Source organism: Camellia sinensis, chromosome 11 (assembly GCF_055761805.1).
Source record: "Camellia sinensis isolate YWXY chromosome 11, ASM5576180v1, whole genome shotgun sequence".
NCBI classification, from domain to species: Eukaryota; Viridiplantae; Streptophyta; class Magnoliopsida; order Ericales; family Theaceae; genus Camellia; species Camellia sinensis.
In genome coordinates this window covers 157,133,210-157,156,926 of record NC_138971.1, presented here as the reverse complement: position 1 = coordinate 157,156,926, position 23,717 = coordinate 157,133,210, and the positions used below count along the sequence as shown (strand labels likewise).

At 40.7% G+C, this 23,717-nt stretch overlaps 1 pseudogene across 1 annotated transcript in view; it reads left to right on the top strand.

Annotated features, from left to right (window-relative positions):
• Positions 1–8,560: 8,560 nt before the first annotated feature.
• The window catches only part of LOC114283819 (peroxisomal acyl-coenzyme A oxidase 1-like), a 45,163-nt pseudogene continuing 30,006 nt past the window's right edge, over positions 8,561–23,717 (top strand). Inside the window, exons 1-8 of the transcript XR_014344847.1 lie at positions 8,561–8,752; positions 10,583–10,691; positions 10,812–10,873; positions 11,135–11,345; positions 11,643–11,730; positions 11,854–12,016; positions 17,590–17,788; positions 18,239–18,436. The product of XR_014344847.1 is annotated as a peroxisomal acyl-coenzyme A oxidase 1-like (transcript). The remainder of the gene's footprint in view (positions 8,753–10,582; positions 10,692–10,811; positions 10,874–11,134; positions 11,346–11,642; positions 11,731–11,853; positions 12,017–17,589; positions 17,789–18,238; positions 18,437–23,717) is intronic.

The window sequence follows — 23,717 nt, the reverse complement described above, 5'->3', positions numbered from 1 at the left end:
TCCGAAGCATACTCACATGAAACACGTCATGCACTCCGGACAACTGCGGTGGTAAGGCTAATCGATAAGCAACCTCACCAATCCTCTCAAGGATCTCAAAAGGACCAATAAACCGAGGGGATAACTTCTCACTCTTCCCAAACCTCATCAGGCCTCGTCTAGGTGATATCTTCAGAAAGACATGATCACCTACCTCAAACGCCAAAGGCCTCCTCCTACGGTCGGCATAACTCTTTTATCGACTCTGGGCTGTAACAAGCCTCCTACGGATAAGCTTAACTTTCTCCGTCGTCTCTCTAACTAACTCTGGACCCAACAAAGGTGCATCACCCACCTCGGCCCAACACACTGGAGACCTACACGGTCGGCCATACAAGGCCTCAAACGGTGCCATACCGATGCTAGACTGAAAACTGTTGTTGTAGGCAAACTCTACCAATGGCAAGTGCCTCTCCCACGTCCCACTGAAGTCCAGGACACAACCCCGAAGCATATCCTCGAGGATCTGAATAGTACGCTCGGACTGCCCGTCAGTCTGAGGATGATAAGCCGTACTAAAGGTCAACTTAGTGCCCAGGGCACTCTGCAAACTCTGCCACAACCTAGCAGTAAAACGAGGATCTCTATCTGAGACGATCGTCACTGGGACCCCGTGCAATCTCACTACGTCCCGAATATACAGGTCGGCAAGATGATCTACCGAATCTCTCACGCGCATAGGAATAAAGTGCGCCGACTTAGTCAACCGGTCTACAACCACCCAAATAGCATCACTACCCCGCCGAGTCGTCGGAAGACCTACAACGAAGTCCATAGTGACATGCTCCCACTTCCACTCGGCAATAGGCAAGGGTTGCAACAAACCCGCTGGCCTCTGAAGCTCGGCCTTCACTTGCTGGCAAGTAAGGCACTTCGATACGAAAACAGCCACATCTCTCTTCATACCCCGCCACCAAAACTGGCGACCCAAATCCTGATACATCTTAGTACCTCCTGGATGCACCGCAAGGCGCGAATGATGAAACTCTCGGAGTACTTCCTCTCGGCAAGACTCTGGTACAAACAAACGGTCTCGGTATCTCACACTCAGGTCGGGATACACCGTCAAACCCTTCTCAACTGTCCCACTAGAGATCTTCTCTCGGAGGGATTCTACCTCAAGGTCACCTCTCTGTGCCTCTAACACTCTAATCACAAGTGTAGGCTGCGCAACAACAGAAAACAAGGCCGCAGCCTCAACAGATTCGCCCAGTAGCAAATCAAACTCGCCAAGTGCTCCCAACATCTCCCATTCCCGGATGGCTATACTAGCTACATCACTAATGGTCTTCCTACTAAGGGCATCGGCCACAACATTGGCCTTTCCCGGATGATAATGCAACTCAAAATCATAATCCTCGATGAACTCCATCCACCTCCTCTGCCTCAAATTCAAGTCTCTCTGTGTAAACAGATACTTCAAACTCTTATGATCCGAGAATACCTCGAACTTCTCACCATAAAGGTAGTGCCTCCAGATTTTCAAGGCAAAGATCATTGCTGCTAACTCTAGGTCGTGTGTAGGGTAATTCTTCTCGTGTATTTTCAACTGACGTGAGCCATAAGCTACCACTTTTCCCTCTTGCATCAACACACAACCCAAACCCTCTCGTGAGGCATCACAATAAACCGCATAACCCAACCCTCTCTCCGGAATAATCAACACCGGAGCGGTGGTCAATCTAACTTTCAACTCTTGGAACGACTTTTCACAAGTCTCACTCCACACAAACTTGACTCCCTTCCGAGTCAGTCTAGTCAACGGTGACGCTAACCTGGAGAAATCTTTCACAAACCGACGGTAATACCCAGCTAATCCCAGAAAACTGCGGATCTCAAACACACTCTTAGGCTGTGCCCAATCCTGCACTGCCTCAACCTTGGATGTATCAACAGACACCCCTTCCCCGGATACCACGTGGCCTAAGAATTTGACTTCCCTCAGCCAGAACTCACACTTCCCAAACTTGGCATACAGCCTATGGGCTCTAAGTAACTCAAGCACCACTCTCAAGTGTGCCTCGTGCTCCTCCTCAGAAGGCGAATAGATAAGAATGTCGTCCACGAAGACGACCACAAATCGGTCTAAGAACTCCTGGAAAACCCGGTTCATCAAATCCATAAAGACTGCCGGTGCATTGGTAAGCCCGAATGGCATCACCAGAAACTCATAATGGCCATACCGCGTACGGAATGCCGTTTTCGGAATATCCTCTTCCCTGACCCTCAACTGGTGGTAACCCGATCTCAAGTCTATCTTAGAGAAACAACGGGAACCCTTCAATTGGTCAAACAAATCATCTATACGGGGCATAGGATACTTATTCTTAACCGTAGCCCGATTCAACTTCCGATAGTCAATACACAATCTCAAGGCACCATCTTTCTTTTTAACAAAGAGTGTCGGTGCTCCCCACGGTGAAACACTAGGGCAAACAAAACCCTTATCTAGCAATTCCTGGAGCTGAACTTTCAACTCAACCAACTCTGCTGGAGCAAAACGGTAAGGTGCCATAGAAATCGGCGCCGTGCCGGACACTAAATCAATAGAGAACTCTATCTCTCGGTGAGGTGGCAAACTAACAAGGTCTTCGGGAAAAACATCCGAATACTCACAAACCACCCTCGGCAATACATGCTGGGTCTCACCACTCTCACCACTCCCAAAGCTAGCAAGTAGACTACTAAGTTCACTTCGCCCTCGCGAATCATACCCCGGTGGCAAAACACTACCAACCCGGTCTCCCAAGAAATGGAACCACTCCCCGCTCAAGGTACATAACGTGACCCTCTGGCGGTAGCAATGACGATAGCCAGTCCATACCCAAAATAACATCAAAACCCTTCATGGGCATGACGACAAACGGAAAAGGAAGCCTATAGTCGGCGACCTCTATATCACATCCTCTAACACCCTGTTTCAGGATCAACTCACCACCCAAAGGCGATACCACACAAATAGGAGATGCTAACTGTGCTAACTCCAATTCCAAAATCGATGCAAATGCAGCAGATACAAAAGAATGAGATGCACCCGTGTCTATCAACACACTAGCAACTGAGTTGCAAAACAGAAAAGTACCTCTCACTACTGATGGAGCCGGTACTAAATCCTGCGCGGTAACAGCATACACGCGCCCCGTAGGCCCCTGGTCTACCTGCTCACCTCTCGGAGCAAAAGACTGCTGCACAGACTGGGATGACGAAACTCCCGGATTGGCCCTCGAGGCCTGCACAGACTGAGCTAGCTGAAAACCCTGCGTCTGCCTAGAACCAGACGCTCCCGAAGTGGCACTCAACTGTGGGCAAAACCTCTTCATGTGCCCAGGTTGTCCACACTGATAACAAGTCAAGAGCTGCCCCCTGCCCAAACTCTGACTCTGCGGTCTAGCTGAAGAAGAAGCAGCTTTCTGACCCCCACCCTTCTGCGGGCAAACCGAAACCTTGTGACCCAGCTGGCCACACTTGTAACAAGTGAATTCCCCCTGACTGCCTCTCCCCGAGCCTACACTCGGCACTGGAAAGGTCGATCTAGAGACTGCACCCTGAGACTGCTGAGGGTTATAACCCTTCTGTCTCCTGCCATCACTCTGACTATCCTGGCTCCTCTTGGAGCCCCTCTGTTCTTCCTCCTCCTCCTGCATCATAATCTCCATATGAGCAGCAGCATCAACCAGGTGTCTATACTCTCGAATGTAAGACCCACCAACTCTCAACTTGAGGCCCCGCCTCAACTTCCGCTCAAATTCATAGCAACGGCGTTCCTCAGACGCCACCAGTTCCGGTGCAAACCTGGACAGACTGGTAAAAGTAGCCTCAAACTCGGCCACTGACAAGCCCTGCTGTTTAAGCCGGCTAAACTGATCCCTCAGCTTCTCCCTAGCTGCTGCAGACAAAAACCTCTCCTGAAAAGCATTTATAAACGCCTCCCAAGTACTGCCCACACGAGCCTTCTCGTACTTCCACCATTGACCCGCATCTCCCTTCAGCTGGAAGGATGCCAAGGTCACTTTCAGTGCTCCGTCCTCAATGCCAAGCATCTCGAACGTCTTACTCATCTGTTCTAACCACTCATCAGCCTTCAGTGGCTCCTTCGGATCCCCGATAAACTCATCCGGATTAGACCGGAAGAACTCCCTCTTCAAAAAAGAAGGCCCTGTCTCAGCTGCCTGATTCCCAGCTCTAAGAATACCTAAAGCTCCTGCTATCTCTCTGGCCAAGTCACCCATAGCCTGCTGACCTACTGGCTCGGCCACAGTGGCCTGCCCAACCCCCTCCTGTACTGCCGGAATCTCACCAGGTAACGGTACTTCCTGCCTCGCAGGTCTACCACGCCTAGCACCTCTTCCTCGTCCTGACATCCTAATAAAGGCAACACAGAACATTAGCACATTCATAAATGTGCCAAAACTAAACACTCACGTCCTAACACATGGACAACTGTAATTCACTCCACATAAGCACATAAACACATAAGCACTTACGAATTTCATTTCCCGGATAATGATAGTCCCGAGGCGTTACTAGAGTTCCGGTTAGAAACAGCATTGATCAAGTGCTTTTCCAACAAGACTCCCAGAAACTCAAGGATCCAATCAATATCCCAGAAATTAAATCCCATACCCACATAGTCACATAAGCATGTTATCACTTAAGCCCATAGCATATGATACTACATCTAAGTCTCTATCAAGCGAGACAAACCCATTGTGATACTAATCACTTCCCACGTACCCAAAGTATTCGAACCCGGTACGCTCTGATACCAAGTTGTAACGCCCTCAAAATAACAACAATAAACCCATCAGATAAGACATGCATTTACATATAAACTAACCACACTCTTTTATTCATTAGAGTTTCATTACATAAGTATTACATGTTACTATCAAAAACAAAATGCCCTACGGGCTTACAGCTTTCCAAGTTAACACTTGGTTACAACAAAAGAGTACTAACTCGTTTACACATTAAGCCCTAGGCTTGAAGTTACATGTAATACATCAAAAGTTAAGCGACAAAAGTATGTCCGCCACTAGCCTCCCAGCTATGTCCTTGGAGGTGGCATGCTTCCTGCACCTGAAAATGATATTCCCATATAGGGTGAGCCACAGCCCAGTAGAAATACATTAAACCAACCATGGACAATGACTAAAATATTAGCAATTGATAGATGGTCAACACTGATACAATCACATAAATCACATATTTATGTCTTACAACTTATGAGTCTAAGTTACCTTTCATTTTCCCTTTTTCAACAGATAAGCATGCTAGCTCTATCATCATTTCCACAGATATGTATAAAAACTATATCTCACATTCAGATAAGCATAAAAACTATATCCACATTCTCAACAGATATGTATAACAACAATATCCCACATTCACAGATAAGTATATAAACTGTATCCACACTTCACAAAGATAAGCATATGAGCTCTATCTTCACTTCTCTAGACAAGCATATGAGTTGTGTCTACGGAGTTCATCCCCTATCTCCTCCCAATACTTATCCGGTTTAGAGGTACATCCCCTATCTTCCCCTAAACCGCGGAGTACATCCCCTATCTCCTCCTCTACACATAACGTATATAAATACATTGGTTCTATATACAATCATCCAATACATACAATTAATGTATTCTATCAACCGTCAAGTTCCATGACACATTTCATTGATTAGTTTCAGTTTACCTAATCATCATGCATTGTCTACAACAATCACGACTATCCTCCACCGATAGCCCAAAGCAGTTATTTCTAAACAGAAAATAAATGCACAATGGATATTCAATCAACATTTCATTTCTTCATTCTTCTCAATTAATTATCCCAATTAATTAAACAATGTAATTAGGTCAATTCCCATAATTAACATTTCAACCCTTAGGTCCCATTTTCATCAATGATTCAACAATCATTCCATTTTTTTCATGCCAAACATGCATCTAGGTTTATTATGAATAAAACCCCAACTTTTGTAAAATTACACAAAAGTCCCAAACTTTCACAAAATTACCAAACCAAGCCCAACATCTCAAATACCAATATTTAAAGACAAAACCCATAGAGAGGAGTAGGATATCCCTACCTCAAATTCGGAGTCCCAAAGGAGAAGACGACAAAACCCAACGTGCTCCAAAACCCGAGATTTTCAGATTAAAATGAAGCCCTCGACGATCAACAACTTTTTTGTAAAGGCCAAAGGTGAGTAAATCACTCCTACTAGATCAAAACCTAGAGAGAAGGTAGAGTCTAGAGTGAGAGGCTCAACAATGGTGATTTTGGAAAAGTAAGAGAGAGAAGAGAAAGTAAAAAGTGATTTGAAGAGTCACAAATTCGGGACTTTAACCTAGGTCTCTGCTCGAGCGTAAAACACCCAGCTCGAGCGGCCACTCACAGACTTCCGCTCGAGCGGCCAACCGCCCGCTCGAGCGCAGAATGCACTCGCCCAGCACTTTTGCAGAACCAGGCCTCCGCTCGAGCTTCCAACTCTACGCTCGAGCGGCACTCAGACAACCCCGCTCGAGCGGCCAATAGCACGCTCGAGCGTACAACGCTGCACAGGAAAATACTGAAAGGGTGTAATCTCCGCTCGAGCGCCAACACCCCCGCTCGAGCGTACAGGCCAAAACCTGGGCAACTAGTTTTGGTTTCTAAACTCAACAAACCTGAAACAAAACCTCCCAACACATCCTATAACTCAAATACGAAGTAAAAGAATGTAAACAAAATAATAAACAACTACCAACATCCACGGACACATGTCCGGATCACGGTATAACAAGGGTAAACCCGGGATCGCTATATAAATTGTAGATTTTAAATTAATAAATTGTGTTTACACTTACTTTTTTATTGATTTCACTTTTTTTTAGATTGTGACCAATTCTCAAGAAATCGTTAACCTTCCATCAACAATACACAAATGTCAAGATTTGAATAAATTACTCTTTACAGTTTATCCACAATTGAATATGATACAGACGTCAACCCTAACATTTTTAATTGAACGCACAATTCTGTCTGCGCGTAACGACGATGTCAGTGACATTAATACTACTGCGTTGAATATCTTTCCAGAGAGATTATATATTTATCTTGCCGCAGATAAAATGTCTGAAGATAATGAAATTGATCCTATCATTACAAATAGATATCCTAATGAATATTTAAATTCATTGGATCCTCTTGGGTTGCCAACTTTTAAGTTAGAGTTGAAAGTGGGTTGTCCTATAATATTGTTGAGAAACATTGCACCGAAAGATGGACTATGTAATGGTACAAGATTGATGGTTACTAGGTGCGGCACTCGCATAATTGAAGCTCAAATTTTAACTGGAGAAAAGTTTGGCAATTTGGCATTCATGCCAAGGATATCTTTGACACCATCTTCTTCAGAAATGCCTTTCCAAATGACAAGACGTCAATTTCCAGTCCGATTGGCATATGCCTTGACCATTAATAAATCTCAAGGACAATCTGTGAAATTTGTTGGGGTTGATTTGCGTATACCAGTGTTTAGCCATGGGTAATTATATGTGGCATTGTCTAGATGTACATCTTTTGATCCTATAAGTATTCTCCTCCCTAAAGATAATTTGGATTCTACTACAAATATTGTTTAACCGGAAATGTTGCTGTAGTATTCTATGCAGATTAAATGACGTTTTATTATAAGGTAACCATGTAGATTTATGTCTGTTGATTATATAACTTTTTAAAAAATTTCAATTTAATAATATTTTGAAATTTGGACTTTTGTAGGATTGGACCGAAAAATCTATGGAGCTTAAACAGAAAAATACGACTACCTTGCTTCGATGGGAATGTAATAAGGTAATTTCAATCTCAAAGTATTTTGACATGTATATTTCCAACAAATGTACTAATCTATATTTTTTTTGTTTCCACAAATCATCATATTGTTGTGCATATTCCTCATTGGGGATATATAAAAGTTGATACAAAGACTTTTTGGAAAGTAATGAGGAGGAAGTTTAGGCAAACGCATATTTGAAGACATGTTATTGACACATCTTTTGTAAAGCATACATATTTTTGGTATATGACAATATAATTTTTGGTGTATGACATGTTTGTGACACATCTTTTGTAAAGCATATATCTTTTGTAAAGTTTTAACCCACTTTTTGTAAAGTTTTAACCTACTCTTTGGTGTATGACAGTATAACTTTATTTCTGTTTTTCGTTCAGTGTTTACACATTTATTTACGGCTTTTTATATTTTGATATGCAATATAACTTTAAATCCTATATGTTTGTTTTTTAATTTACATTAAGATTAATGAGAGTTGTTATTTTATTTGAGTTTTATAGAGTGTGTAATACAAGTAAAATTGTTATAAATTCTTTAAAAAAAAATATTTTAATATATTTTTTCAGTATCTTTATCAAAAATGACACAAACTTTATAAATTTCAATATAATACGTATAAATTATAATTACATTTTAATCTTAAAATTATTTACGCGCGTGCTATACACTAGCACACATATATATTGCGATTTGTGAATTAGGGTTTGTGTTAATTTTGATCTGAAGAGAGAAATGGAGGTAGTGGATCATTTAGCTGAGGAGAGGAGTAAGGCAGAGTTCGATGTTGAAGCCATGAAGATCGTCTGGGCTGGTTCTCCACAAGCCCTCGAAGTCTCCGATCGCATTTCCAAGCTCGTCGCTAGCGACCCTGTGACTCTCCCTCTCTCTCTCTCTCTCTCCCTAAAATTTCTTGGTCAAATTATATGAATCTAATTTTGTCTCAATTTAGTCCACTAATTATATCAATTTTGTCCTTTTCAAATTAAACATTAATCCCTCGGTCACTTTGAAAAGAGAGAATGTGCTATTTTATCCCTTGGTTTTGGTTTAATTAGTTTACAAAATGTGATGTTGAATTAAATTGACACAATGTGAAAATGTAAAATGTAAAATCGCTGTAATTACAGTATCACGAGGACTAAATCGAGATAAAGAGACAAACTATAAAGACTGTCAGATATAATTTGTATAAATTTATTTATTATTTTTTCATATGTTGACGGTGTTGCTGAACTCAGATCGTTTATTGAAAATGCTCACCAGGAATTATGTGAAAGGTGTCTTCGAAATGTTTTTTTTTGTTTTTTTTAAAAAAAAAAAAAAAAAATCTTGTGAAGAAGTGCTTTGAAATTTGTGAAAATATCTGTGCCCTTCGTCATTTTTGTCTTTTTCTTGCGCGCAAGGGCACTGATTAGCAAGATCCTTGTTTATCTTATTGGGTTAATCCATCTGTGTTGTTTATTTTGTTTCTCTTTGATGTAGCTTTGGTCAAATTTCTGTTTTGGTTGGAGTACTATTCTGTTGGTGAAATGTGTTATTTTGTAGCAAGAAATCAAAATTTGTTGGTTTTGTAATTTTAATACTGATTAGAAGCAATTAGCATTTAATGGGCACATTCTCTGTTCACCAAATTCCTATATCGGGGGACTAAGATAATATACTAAAGATATCCACACAAAAAAATTAAAAATTAAAATTAAAAAAAAAAATTGGTGGGTTATAAATAGATTTTTTTTTTTTTTTTTGTGAATATAATTTAATTTTGGTGCTTTTGTATCCTTAATTTTAGTTTTTCATTTTTTTATGAGCATCTTTGGTGGTAATATTGAAGGGATTACTGTTTATGGATTTGTACAGTTCAATTGAACTAATTTCTCATATGGAACATTGATTAGGCACTTTGATTAGTTAGTTCATTTCAGATGGTCTTTCAGGGTGAGTCCATCTTTTAATTTTCTAGTATCCTTTAGTTTTAATTAATTAACAATATATCTTTTGGATCGAGCTAGTGCATTGGACAAGCATGAAAAAAAGCTAAACTGATTAGATGTTATAATTTTTATGCTACAAAAAGCTCAAAAGCGAAAAGGTTGGAATGGGGGACTTGTGCTCAAATTGAGCGTCATCCTTTTTGCTTTTTTCTTTTTTTGAAAAAAAAAGATAACTATTGTATTACAAAGGCACCAACATAAGGGGTTCACATAAGGGGGCCGAACCCAATATACCATCATTCTTATTTTTTGAAAATGAAAAATGGTTTTAGAGTCATCGGAATATTTTGGACCTTATAGAGGCTTGATAGATAAGTTTTATAGAAGACACGGATCAACATGTGCTCGTTGTCTAGAAATGTTAGAACCCGCTATTTCGTTGTCCATTTACTACTTTTTTATTTATATGTTTCGGGTTTGGGGAACCCACATTTAGTGTGACTTGTCAATATATTGGATCATGAGATTTCTCCGTTTTCTGGCCCGACCAAGATATACTCTACTTCGGCCAAAAGAAAGATTAATTAAATCCCTTAAAATTTGGAGTGTGAAGTGCAATTAGATACCTTTTTGGGAGGAATCCTATTAGCATCTGTATGCTGCTTTTATATTCTGAATTTAATGAACAGTGATATGATTCTTATTTATTGGCACTTTGGTGGTTTCAGGTATCTAATTTTTATTTTTTCTGCATTGTTTTGGGATTTAGGTCTTCCAGAAAGATAACAGACCTATGCTTAGCAGAAAGGATTTGTTTAAAAATACTCTTAGAAAAGCAGCTTATGCATGGAAGAGGATCATTGAGCTCCGCCTTTCTGGTATACCTTCATCTCAGGTTTTCAGGTTATTGTCATAAATTTCATTGGCTGATCAGATTTATGGGACTTTTGAATTTTGTCTCATTGTGTAATCTTGGAGCTCAATTTCCATTATTGCAGAAGAAGAGGCAGCTACGTTAAGGTTTTTTGTGGATGAAGCTGCTTTCACTGATCTTCATTGGGTACATTCTAATTCCTAATTTTTGCCATTTTGTAATTGTTTGTGGGTCATTTTCTTAAGTTCAAGTGTATTGAAGCCAAATTGAAGTGTATTGACATCCTCGTACTTTTAACTGATCTTTTAATAACTTGCTTGATAGTTACTAGTTAGTTTTAGGGTTCTTCGGAGTTATAAATTCTTCTTTCATGCTACAAGGCTTTAAAAATATGAACGCATATTTCATCACTCTCACTTATTCTCTTGTTCCCGACTACATCTGTAGGGAATGTTTGTACCTGCTATAAAAAGGACACGGCACTGAGGAGCAGCAACAGAAATGGTTGCCATTGGCATATAAAATGCAAATTATTGGCTGCTATGCACAAACTGAGCTTGGTCATGGCTCCAATGTACAAGGTCTTGAAACCACTGCAACATTTGATCCCCAAGCCGATGAATTTATCATTCATAGTCCTACATTGACTTCAAGCAAAGTGAGTAAAATGGTTTATAGGAGTTTTTACTTGATTACTGGGTAAACATACATAATTTATTTAGAATGTGCATAAGATAGCATGGAGAACCAATGCCTACTCGTTGTTCATTATAGGACATCTTAACTGAAAAACAAGTAATCCTTCTGCATCTGCCTTATATAGTTAGCTTTTCTTATGCTCTGTTTATTGTCTATTAAGTGTTTTCTTCATTACCTTCTGTTGCTAGTTTTGATAATTTTATTGAAGTATCTCATGGTGGGTTCTTATAATTCTTACTTGTACTGTTGTGTACAGTGGTGGCCTGGTGGACTGGGGAAAGTGTCCACACATGCTGTTGTTTATGCCCATCTTATCACAGATGGTCAGGACCATGGAGTGCATGGTAACTACCTCATCCTCTGTTTTTAAGCATGACAAAATCATCTATTTAATTTCATATGCTAAACATCATATTTTTCTCAGAATAACTATTGTGACTTTCTTTTCATTTTTTTTTTTCTTTTAGGTTTTATTGTCCAACTACGGAGCTTGGAAGATCATTCACCTCTTCCTGGCATAACTGTTGGCGATATTGGAATGAAATTTGGGAATGGAGCATACAACTCCATGGACAACGGGGTCTTAAGATTCGATCATGTGCATATCCCGAGAGATCAGATGTTGATGAGGTGTGTACTTGACCTTCTATTCTATTTACTTTGCCACAATATTTCTAGAACTAGCTATCTCATTAAAGTTTGGAAGGCTAAATTATTGTATCCAAAGCAATTATGGTGTGGTCTATTACATGGAATCAGACACAAGGTTGTTGTTGTTAGAATGTATTAGGAATGGTAAGATATATTAGGAATATTTCCTATTTCATCTTTATGTATATTTGGTATCTTTATTTCTGCCTTAGAGAGCTCTTGTATTTTTGGCTAATGATCTAATATAAAAGGGGATGAGATAGGACTCATACCTCTACCTTTTCTCTTCTCAAAACTTACATGGTATCAAAGCCTCTCTAAAAATAAAGGAAAAAAAAACCCTAGCCACGACAGCACCACCAACACAGCACCGCCACCATAGCACCGCCACCCCAGCCACAGCTCCCCTTCGGGCTTCGCCAGCACCAGCGATCTTTCCTAGGGCTCCGACAGTCCTAGTCGAAGCCACCTAGGGCTCTGTCAGGCACAGTCGGCTCGTTGGAGCCTTCTTTCTCCAGCCCAGGTCTGTCGGCTGGCTTGGCAAAAAACAAAAAACAAAAAACCAAAAAAAAAAATAAAGAAAGAAAGAAAAAAAAAATGTTTGCTTAAATTCATTTGTTTAAATTTATTAGTATATTCTCCCATTTTCCGGGTTTGTGATTCTTTGTTTGTGAGGGTTCCGTCGCAAAGTCTTCATGGCCGAATTGACTAGTGAGTCAACCACTTCACTGCCTGCTACACAGGGCGCGAGTCCTGTTTTGACTACTCCTATGACCGATTCTCTCCACCCTAGCCAGAAAATCACCACTTCTCTCTTTAATGGTCAAAACTATCTAGTGTGGTCGCAGAGTTTGACTATATTTTTGAAGAGCAAAGGGAAGATGGGATATGTTGATGGGCGAGTTCAGACTCCCAGTATTACCAATGCAGGGTATGATTAGTGAGAGATTACTAATTCTCTTATCATGGGTTGGTTGATACACTTCATGGTTTCGGAGATTGGTGAAGGATACTTGTCTATGGACACAACACAAGATATTTGGGAGGCTGTGGCCGCTATGTATTCCCGCAAAGGCAATTTCTCACAAATATTTGAGTTACGACGCTCCATTGACCGATCAGTTCAGGGTGAGATGACTATTCTCTAGTATTTTACTTTCCTTAGCAATGGGTGGAAGAGACTTGATCATCTTTAGGACTACAAGCCTATCTGTCCCACAGATTCTGCTGGTTACCGGAAATTTGTTGAACAAGTGCGGGTCTTCAAGTTCTCGAAAGGTTTGAATGTGGAGTTTTATCCTGTTCGGAGTCGTGTGCTTGGTATGGATGCGCTTCCTTCTCTCCAAGAAGCGTTTGCTTATGTGCAGAATGAGGAGAGTCGGCGTTCTGCTATGCTTTCAGCTGCCTCTTCTGATCGGTCTGCCCTTATTTCTGCCCCCACTCGAGATGGGTATTGTGATTCCCGTCTTCTTTCTGAGAGGATACCTTTTTCTGTGATTTTTGTCGTTGCCCTTGCCACACTCGTGAGACTTGTTGGAAGTTGCATAGGCAGCCATCTAGGGGTTGTGGTGACCGTTCTGGTTCTCGAGGAGGTCGCTCCGATTAGTCTCGAGGCCGAGGGCCCAATGCCTAGTTGAGCCACAGTCCACCACTCCAGTTGATCCATCTACTGATATCTCTGAGTTTTCTACTTCTGAGTTGGAGGTTGCTCTTTGCCACTTGCTAGATTCTCGGGCATCTAGTTCCTCTTCAGGTAACATTGCCCATTCAGGTAAGTTAGCCTCTTCTACAAGTGCTTTTCTCTCTCATCAAGCATTGCCTTGGATTATTGATTTTGGTGCTTCCGACCACGTCTGGGTCTTTTGATTTGTTCTCTGCATATACCCCTTCTTCAGGATAGGATGCAGTTCATATTGCTGATGGTACATCTCTTCTGTGTCTGAGAAATGTTTAATTCATGCCACTGTTTCTCTTCTTTTATCTTCCGTCATACATGTTCCCAATTCTAGTGTTAATCTTTTATCTTTGAGTCGTATTACTCGGGACGTAAATTGTAGTTTGGCCTTTTGTCCTGATCATTGTCTGTTTCAGGACCCTATCATGAGGAAGATAATTGGTAGTGGTAGAAACGCAAATGGTCTCTATGTCCTGGATCAAGCAGACAAGCTGGCTCATTCCTCCATTCAGTTACCATCTACGGAGGAAGACCTATGGCTGTGGCATTGTCGTCTTGGGCATCTATCGTTTTTGTTACTTAAACATCTTTTTCCTTCAGTTGTTTTGAAATCAGTTTGTTTGGTTATAGTTTTCAAAAAACAGTTTTCAGAAAATTTTACTTTTTTATTTTTCATATTTTAATGTTTTCAATGATTTTTTTAATATTTTAAGCAAATTTTTTTTTAAAAAAAATATTCACTAAAAACAAAAAAATACGAAAAACAAAAAGCTCAGTTTTCAAAAAACTGAATTCTGAAAACTGAAACCAAACTCTGAGTTTCACTGTGAGTCGTGTCAACTTAGAAAACGACACAGAGTTTCTTTTGCTCCTATTAATAAAAGTTTAGTCCTATTTTCATTGATTCATTCCAATGTATGGGGTCCATCTCGTTTTATGTCTTTAAAGGGTCAAAAATGGTTTGTCAGCTTTATTGATGATTGTTCTAGGACCACCTGGGTATATCTTATGAAGGACAAATGTGAGGTTTTTTCTGTGTTTCAACATTTTTATAAAATGATTTGCACTCAGTTTAGGGCAGTTGTCGAAATTCTGGGTTCTGATAATGGGGGGGAATACATTGACTCTGGCTTTGCTAGTTATATTTCCATTCATGGTATTATTCACCAAACTTCTTGTACCAATACCCCTCAACAGAATGGTGTTGCCGAGCGTAAAAACCGCTATCTTCTTGATATTGCACGTTGTCTGTCCTTTGAAATGCGTGTTCCTCGATCCTATTGGGGGCAAGCTGTTCTCATTGCAGCCTTCTTCATCAATCGTCTGCGTACCCAAGTTCTCCCTAAACACACTCGTCTTCAGGTTTTATTAGGGTCCTCCTCTTCTGGTTTCTCCATTCCTCCCAAAACCTTTGGGCGTGTGTGCTTTGTTCATAACTATTCTTCTATCCGTGGTAAGTTGGATCCTAGGTCTCTTCAGTGTGTCTTCCTGGGTTACTCTGCCACCCAAAAGGGCTACAAGTGTTATCATCCACCCTCTCGAAAATAGTTTGTCTCTATGGATGTGTCGTTCTTTGAGTCTCAGTCCTACTTCTTGTCCTCACCGGTGTCCCGATCATCTCTTCAGGGGGAGCCTTGGTGTGAAGCGCTTCCTGTATCACTATCATCCGTGATTGATCAGGATGTTAAGGTGACTTAGCTATTGAGACTGTTGAGTCTAAATCTGAATCCACAGTGAATGATGGCAAAGTGTATGTCAGGGACAAGAATAGAAAACAAGTTACTTGGGTACAAGAGAGCAATACGGATTCTCCACTGCTATCTTCTCCTTCTGATGAGTGTCCAAAATCCTCTTCTGCTGATGAACCTCTAGGTACCTCTATTCTTTCTGATCTAGATGTTCCTATTGCTCATAGAAAGGGGGTTAGGTCTTGCACTCAACATCCTATTTCTCATTTTGTCTCCTATACTAATCTGTCTTCTTCCTATAAAGTTTTCCTGTCTAAAGTTTCTTCTGTGAGTCTTCCTTCTCATTTTTAGGATGCTCTTTCTACTCCTAAGTGGAAGCATGCCATGATGGAGGAGATGAGAGCTCTTGCAAAAAATGGCACTTGGGAATTGGTTGAGTTACCTAAAGGCAAATGACCTGTTGGATGTAAGTGGGTGTGCACTATGAAGCGCAAAGCCGATGGTTCAATTGAACGTTACAAGGCAAGGGCTTTACTTAGATTTATGGAGTAGACTACCAGGAGACATTTGCACCTGTTGCTAAGTTTAACCCTGCCAGAGTCCTTCTCTCCCTTGCCTCTAATCTTGACTGGCCTCTTCATCAATTTGATGTGAAAAATGCTTTCCTCCATGGAGATCTGGAAGAAGAAGTGTACATGGACATTCCCCCAGGTTTTGAGGATGTCAAAACCAAAGGCAAGGTGTGCTGATTACGCAAGTCACTTTATGGTCTTAAGTAGTCTCCTAGGGCTTGGTTTGAGAGGTTTACTCAGGCCATGCTGAGATATGGTTTTAAACAGAGTCAAGTTGATTATACTTTGTTTGTGAAACACTCCTCACATGGTAAGACTACAACTCTTATTGTCTATGTGGATGATATTATACTCACAGGGGATGATGTTGAGGATGTTCCTCGGTTAAAGGAGTATTTGGCTAATGAGTTTGAAATCAAAGATTTAGGCAGCTTGAAGTACTTTCTAGGGATTGAGGTTGTTCGGTCCAAAGATGACATCTTCATATTTCAACGAAAGTATGTACTTGATTTGCTAGAAGAAACGGGAATGCTTGGAAGTAAAGTTTGTGATACACCACTAGAGCCCGGATTAAAGCTTGGTGAGGATCCAGATGGCGAGCCTGTAGACAGGGGGAGATACCAGAGACTAGTGGGTAAGCTTATCCCATTCGCGTCCTGATATTGCTATTGCAATAAGTATGGTTAGTTAGTTTATGCATGCTCCACGTGTAACTCACTTAGAGGCGGTTATGCGGATTCTGAGGTACTTGAAATCTTCTCCGAGAAAGGATCTCTATTTCTCAAAGCATGGTCATCTTAGTGTGGCGGCATATACATTGGGTTGGGTCAGTCACTGATAGAAGATCCACCTCTGGCTATTGTACCTTTGTCGGAGGAAATCTAGTTACTTGGAGAAGCAAGAAACAAAATGTTGTTGCGAGGTCTAGTGCAGAGGCCGAATTCAGAGCTATGGTTCAAGTTGTGTGTGAGTTTTTATAGATTCGATTGTTCTTGCGGGATTTGGGGATTTATCATACAGATTCTATAAGACTATACTGTGACAATAAGGCCGCCATCAATATAGCTCACAATTCGGTTCAACATGATAGGACCAAGCATGTGGAGATTGATCAGCATTTTATCAAGGAAAAACTTACTAGTGGCATTATATGTACGCCATTTGTGCGGTCTGGGGATCAATTGGCTGATGTTCTTACCAAAAGATTAGGGACTAAACCATTCCGTGACATTCTCAACAAGTTGGGCATGAGAGATATCTTCGCACCTGCTTGAGGGGGAGTGTTAGAATGTATTAGGAATGGTAGGGTATATTAGGAGTATTTTCTATTTCATCTTTATGTATTTTTGGTATCTTTATTTCTGCCTCCTGTATTTTTGGCTAATGATCTAATATGAAAGGGGATGAGCTAGGACTCATACCTCTTAACTTTTCTCTTCTCAAAACTTACAGTTGTATGCGAGTGTATTTCGGTATCAGTTTCAATAGAGTTAAAAGAACTGAATTTACTCTTCCTTCATACCATTTAAATGATAAATCAGAGTCTTTAGTCTTGCTACTATTTGTATATTTGAATATATAGGATGGCTGTCTTAAAGCTTCTTTTAAATGCCTCAGGGTTTCACAGGTTACACGGGAAGGGAAATATATGCAGTCTAATATTCCCCGACAGCTAGTTTATGGTACTAAGGTATATGTCCGACAAACAATTGTAGCCGATGCTTCCTGTGCTTTATCACGGGCAATTTGTATTGCTACTAGGTACAGTGCTGTTCGTAGACAGTTTGGATCACAGAATGGTGGACCTGAGACCCAGGTAATCAAGAATGTTGAATGCAAGCTATTAAGGAATTTGACTTTCTTTGAAGAATATATTGGTGTGGAGTTCATTAGAAACATTGAACATCATCAGATTTGGTTTTTGTGAACTGTAGAAGAAGCTTTGATATTATGCTTTAGTAGTTAGGCTCTTGCAAGTTCTCAAATTTAGTTGAATTGACTACTGTTTTTTCGCATTCAAAATAGAATCTAATCATGCATTGTAGTGGGTGTCTGGTTTGGACAACTAGGGTTATTCAATCGACATGATTGTGTCTGAGAATATCCTCCTCTTGGTGAATTTCAGAAATTAGTTCTTGATTGTTGTATCAGCTCTAAAGATATCACTAAATTAGTAATTCAGCTCTGGAGATATAACTACATTACTAATTCAGCTCTAAGAATATTACTATATTACTAATGCTTTTGTTGCCTGGTTGTTCTATAGGTGATTGATTACAAAACTCAGCAAAGTAGGCTCTTTCCTTTGCTGGCTTCTGCCTATGCTTTCAGATTTGTTGGTGAGTGGTTGAAATGGTTATATATGGATGTGACCCAAAAATTGCAAGCCAACGATTTCTCGACATTGCTAGAGGCTCATGCTTGCACTGTCGGCTTGAAGTCTTTGACTACTTCTGCTACTGCTGTAAGTTATAAAAACTGACTCTTATTACTATGTGCAAGCGCATGTGTACGCCTGAATGATAGGGGTAGTTCTTGAAAATTTTCATTGATTGATATACTCATATATATGATTGTTAATCACTTGAATCTCATAAACTGGCTCCTTGCATTGATAACTATATTTTGAAGACAGGAGTGTGGTAACATACCAGCATATATTAGCCCCTGATATTATGAACTCTAGATACTGACTCTAGCCAATTTTCTAAATGAATATGCTATTTCCTTCAGCTTTGACACACTGGTAGGTTTGCTTTTTATTGACCAATGTATGGTGGAATAGATCAGACTTGTATTATTCATCATCTCATATTTTTGTTTTCATTATGAATAATCCCCACCACTACATGCAGTTAATGGTGGTTCCCTGTAGCATTAGACTTGTACCTGTGAAGCGAGGTTCCACATTGCCTGAATACTAAAGTAATATTAAGCATATAAGGATGAGGGCACCCTCATCTTAATAGCTAGCTTTTGGGGTGAGTTCTATCTAAGACCATGTATCATGGTATCAGAGCCGCAGAGCCGCAGTAATCAGGGATGGGTAGAGTGCATGTCCCTGGCTTGCACACTGCAGGTGTTGCCGAGTGAGCACGCTAGGGTGAGAGAGGGTGTGAAGCGAAGTCCCACATCGCCTATGTATCAAAGTAATATTAAGCATATAAGTGTGAGGGCACCCTCACCTCTTGAGCTAGCTTTTGGGGTGAGTTCTACCCAAGACCGTGTATTAGTACCAACACACAAAGCATCTGTTAATATTTTCCAGCTAATCTTTGTATATCTGGATTTCTTGTTCCTTCAAAAATTTTTAGAATTTTACTCTTGAGATTATTGACTCAAAAACAGCAACCAAGAATGCTCTCATTGATTTTTAGGGTTTGATGACTTATCATTATTTTTTTAATTGACTATAACCACATGTTTGATCTTTCATATAAGATGTATTTGTTGTTGGAAAAGTAGAGTGTTTTTTTCTTCTTTTGGGAAAATAAATGGTAGCACTGGCCTTGAGGTTGTATTTTGTTTTGTTTTGAGGTGGGTTGGGTTTTTTCTTCTTTGGGAAAATAAATAAAGTGAATTTTGTTGCTTTTTAGTGACCAATGTATGTAGCACTAGATTCTTGCAACCTATTTGTAGCATAGACTAACAGGTAATAACAAACTGAACCATTATATTTTTTTGCATTAATATTAAACTACTGTAAGCCTTAAAGATGTCAAGTAGTCCAATGCGGGGAAAATGTATGAAACTGATTTTTGTTCTATTAAAGATCCTTAATTTTGCACCTAGGGTATGTGTTGTATGGCTGCTCTGCCGAGTTTGTTTATTCCATGGGTACCATAATGTGTATACACAGACCATAAGTGAGAAGTACCTACAGCGATTCATTGATTTTTATGCATGTTGTGCTGCATAGGCTACGATAATGACAATAATGCTTGTCAGTATTTCACAACATCTAATGTTTCAATTTTTGTCAACGATAGTTGATTTATAGAATTGCATTACTCTGGAATTATGTGGTGGCCATGGCTACCTTTGTAGCAGTGGGCTTCCTGAATTGTTTGCTGTTTACATCCCAGCCTGTACATATGAAGGAGCCAATATTGTGCTGCTTTTACAGGTACATGAAATGAGTTATTTATAACGTTCTTCTTAATTGCTTTTATTTCTCTTATATATTTCACATGGAAGGCTTTGAGATGCAAGATACTGAATAAACTGCAATAGTAGTTACATGGTCAATTTCTGTTTCAAAATTCTAGCCTGTAATGGCACTAAGTTGGACACTTAGTCTCAGCCAAATATATGAATACACACACACAAAAGTGCTATAACAAATAAGAGAATAGGCAACAAGTGATTACAGGAAAAACTCCCAACCTTTATTAATTGTACCAACAATACAAAGGATGCCTATGGAAACTCTTATCAACACTTAGTTAATTTTCGAGTTCCATGGCTTATGCCTAAATAGGCTTACAATCAGTTTCAACTTACAACCAGCATTACAAGGAAAGCATGCCAAGTGGCATGGCAGTTGACACCCCCAACTGCCTAGGGACTTAGGAACATTTTTGGAGCATAACTGCTCTTAACTGCTGCTATGTTTCAGCCTTGGTTCCAGATGTCCAGACTTGCCTTGTCTTTGCCCATCATGGATAACTGCTGCCAACTGACATGCATAACTGCTAGAAACTGCCATGTTGTTTGCCTCATCAAGTCAGCCACGAATTTGGTTGTCTTGGCCCCCAGACCAAGTTTTGCCTACTGATTGCTTTGAACCCCCAAGCATGCTACAGCCCACATTCGGGTCATGTTAATGCCTTGCATCTGTGCAACGGCTGCACATACTTTGGCCAAGGGTTGTGCTGCTGCCTCAGCACTTGGACAACACTTCGCCTTGCTGTCTTGGCATGCCACCATCATGCCTTGGTCTTGGTTGGTCATGGGCACAAGGTGCTGCCAATGCCAACCATGCAGCCTTCAAGTAGAAGGTGCTAACAAACCACCCCCACCAGAAGAAGCCGACGTCCTCGTCGGTAAAGCCTCTAAGTAGTCCGTAATTTGCTTCTCAAACTGCCATAGAGTCACATCCTTTTCCCAACTTGCATTTGCTTCAGGAGAACCCTTCCACTTAACCAAGTAATGAGTTCTTCGATTTTTCTTGCTTTGCCCCTCGGTCTTGTGATCCAAAATCTGTTCCACCTCTTTGTCAAACTGTTTCCTGATCACCGGAGGGGCGCGTCGAGCTTGCGTCCGTGTTAGGTTAGCCTGATCCTCGTTATAAGGTTTTAGGTAGCTAACATAGATTGTTGGGTGTATCTTCAACCGGTCAGGCAATTTCAGCTTGTAAGCAACATTTCCCACACGTTTTAGAATTTCAAAGGGTCCATATTTTGGAACTAAGCCACGGTGCGCTGTCTTGCTACTGATCTTTTTCCAAATCTGTGGAGTAAGCTTCAGCAGCACCTTGTCTCCCACTTTGAATTCCAAGGGTCTTCGCCCTTTGTCAGCATACTTTTTCATCCGCTTACTTGCCTTAGCCAACCTGTCTTGTGCTTCATCTAGCATGTCTTGTTTATCTCTTGCAAACCGGTATGCTGCGGGATATCTACCTCCTGAGCCAGTCCTTGCCACTTCATGCGGAGTGAGGGGCTGCTGTCCCGTGGCTAATTCAAATGGACGCATTCCTGTGGCAGATGACCGATGCAGATTATAACAAAATTGTGCCCTATCCAACAGGTCAACCCAATTCCTCTGACTTGCAGTCACATAATGTCGGAGGTATTCTTCCAGCAACGCATTCATTCTCTCGGTCTGTCCATCCGTCTGAGGATGATTTGCTGTAGAAAACTTTAATTCGGATCCCATCAAGTTAAATAGCACAGTCCAAAACCGTCCTGTAAAACGGGTATCCCTGTCGCTAACAATATCCTCAGGCAAACCAAAGTATTTCACCACATACTTATAAAAAAGGTTTGCCACAACATCGGCGGGACAAGCATGAGGAGCAGGGATAAATACAGCATATTTAGAGAAACGATCAACAACAACCATAACAGAACGCATACCATTTACCTTTGGCAACCCGGATATGAAGTCCATGGAAACAGACACCCATGGCTTCGTTGGAATAGGCAACGGTTGCAGCAGTTCAGCGGCCTTCTTTCTTTCTGTCTTGTCCAATTGACACACCAGGCAAGTTTTGACGTAGGCTTCTACATCTTCCTCCATTTTTGGCCAGCAGTAGGAACGAGACAGTAAAGCCATCATGCGTTGTTGTCCGGGGTGACCCGCCCATTGCGGATCATGAGTTTCTCTAAGCAACTCTAATCTTAGTCCACCAACACTAGGGACATATAGTCTATCTCCTTTGCCGTGGAGTAGATCGTTTTCCAACCAATAGCGACGCACAGTGCCATCTTTCACTTGCTGAACCAGCCTTCGATATTCAGAATCAATTGCAGCACTTGCCCGAATTCTTTCCAACAGTTGAGTTTCAATGTTTGATATCGCAGCAACATAGTCCACAATTTCCTTCTGACTCAAAGCATCAGCAACCTGGTTGTGGCGTCCAGGTTTGTGTCACCATTCGAAGTTATACTCCTCAAGGAACTCTTGCCATCTGGCCTGCCTTGGAGACAACTTCTTTTGTGTTTTGAAGAAGGTATTTGCCACATTGTCCGTCAATACCATGAATTTGGTTCCCAGCAGGTACACTCTCCAAATCTGCAGACAATGCACAACCGCTGTCATTTCCTTTTCATAGGCAGAATACTTCTTCTCTGCATCATTCAGCTTCCGACTTTCGAATCCAACCGGGTGCCCCTCTTGCACCAACACACCGCCAATAGCCTTATCAAAGGCATCAGTATGTAATTCGAATGGAAGTTCAAAATTAGGTAATCGCAAAATCGGTTTACTTGCAACAGCCACTTTCAATTTGTCAAAGGCCGTTTGACAATTTTCATCCCACTTCTAGGGTCTGTCTTTCTTGAGCAAATCTGTGAGAGGTGCTGCTTTCTTTGAGTATCCCTCAATGAATTTTCTATAATAGTTGGCCAAACCCAAAAAAGAACGCAACTCAGTCACTTTGCTTGGTGCTTGCCAATCCATGATTGCATGCACCTTCCTGTTGTCCATCTTTACGTGGCCTTTGCAAATTACATGCCCTAAGAATTTAATCTCCCGCTAGGCAAACTCACATTTTTCCTTCTTGACATACAACTGGTGTTCTCGTAACCGAGTGAACACCTTCCGAAGATGGGACAAGTGATCCTCTAGGGACTCACTATATATTACAATATCATCCAGATAAACAACAACAAACTGATCGACATAATCATTGAACACATCATTCATAAGATTACAGAATGTAGCTAGGGCATTAGTTAACCCAAACGGCATTACTAGGAACTCAAAAGACCCATACCTAGTAACGCATGTGGTCTTTGACTCGTCTCCTTCAGCCACTCGAACTTGCCAATAGCCAGCACGTAAATCCAATTTTGTGAAGTAATACCAAACTGTCACGCCCCAAAATTTGGACAATTAAATATTAAATTAGGACTAAACCCCAATTAATATTCCATCATCCAAATCCTAGGGGTGAACCAAAAAAAAACTAAAACGCCAACCAAACCATTCACCATAAATTCATAACTATCAAATACCTCCAACATTAAAGTAGCAACTAGTCCAAACAACTTAAATAAAGTACGGTTACAAATCATGCCAAA